Raw genomic sequence first — 930 nt, 5'->3', positions numbered from 1 at the left:
GACAGGGGACACCATGGGGACAGGGACACGGGACATGGCAGGGGACAGGGACACCGCACACCATGGGGACAGGGACACCATGGGGACAGGGACATGGGACATGGCAGGGGACAGGGACACCATGGGGACAGGGACACCATGGGGACACGGGACATGGCAGGGGACAGGGACACCATGGGGACAGGGACATGGGACACCATGGGGACAGGGAGACAGTGTGGGGACAGGGACACCATGGGGACACCATGGGGACAGGGACACGAGACATGGCAGGGAACAGGGAGACAGTGTGGGGACAGGACACAGGGACAGGGACATGGTGTGGGGACAGGACACGGGGACGTGGTGGGGACATGGTGTGGGGATATGGTGGGGACAGGGACAGGGACACGGTGTGGGGACAGGCACATGGGGAAAGGGAAAGGGGACATGGCATGGGGGACAGGGACATGGGGACACAGTGTAGGGACAGGAACATGGGGACGTGGTCATGGGGACATGGTGTGGGGACATGGTAGGGACAGGGAAATGGCGTGGGGACAGGGACACAGGGACACAGGGACACGGTGTTGGGGACAGGAACACAGGGACATGGTGGGGACACGGTGTTGGGGACAGGAACATGGGGACGTGGTGGGGACAGGGTGTGGGGACAGGGAATGAGGACATGGAGTGGGACAGGGTGTGGGGACAGGGACACGGGGACATGGTGCGGGTACAGGGACACGGGGACAGGGACACGGGGACATGGTGGGGACAGGGACATGGGGACATTGTGGGGGGACAGGGACATGGGGACAGGGACACGAGGACATTGTGTGGGTACAGGGCCATAGGGACCCACCAGGGACACACCCACGAAGACACGCCCACATGGACACGCCCACATGGCCCTTACGCCTCTTTCTAGCCCCGCCCTTTTAGCCCCGC

Source organism: Molothrus ater, unplaced genomic scaffold, assembly GCF_012460135.2.
Source record: "Molothrus ater isolate BHLD 08-10-18 breed brown headed cowbird unplaced genomic scaffold, BPBGC_Mater_1.1 matUn_MA100, whole genome shotgun sequence".
Taxonomy (NCBI): Eukaryota; Metazoa; Chordata; class Aves; order Passeriformes; family Icteridae; genus Molothrus; species Molothrus ater.
The sequence above is the reverse complement of the archived record's forward strand: the minus strand, read 5'-3'. Positions refer to the sequence as shown.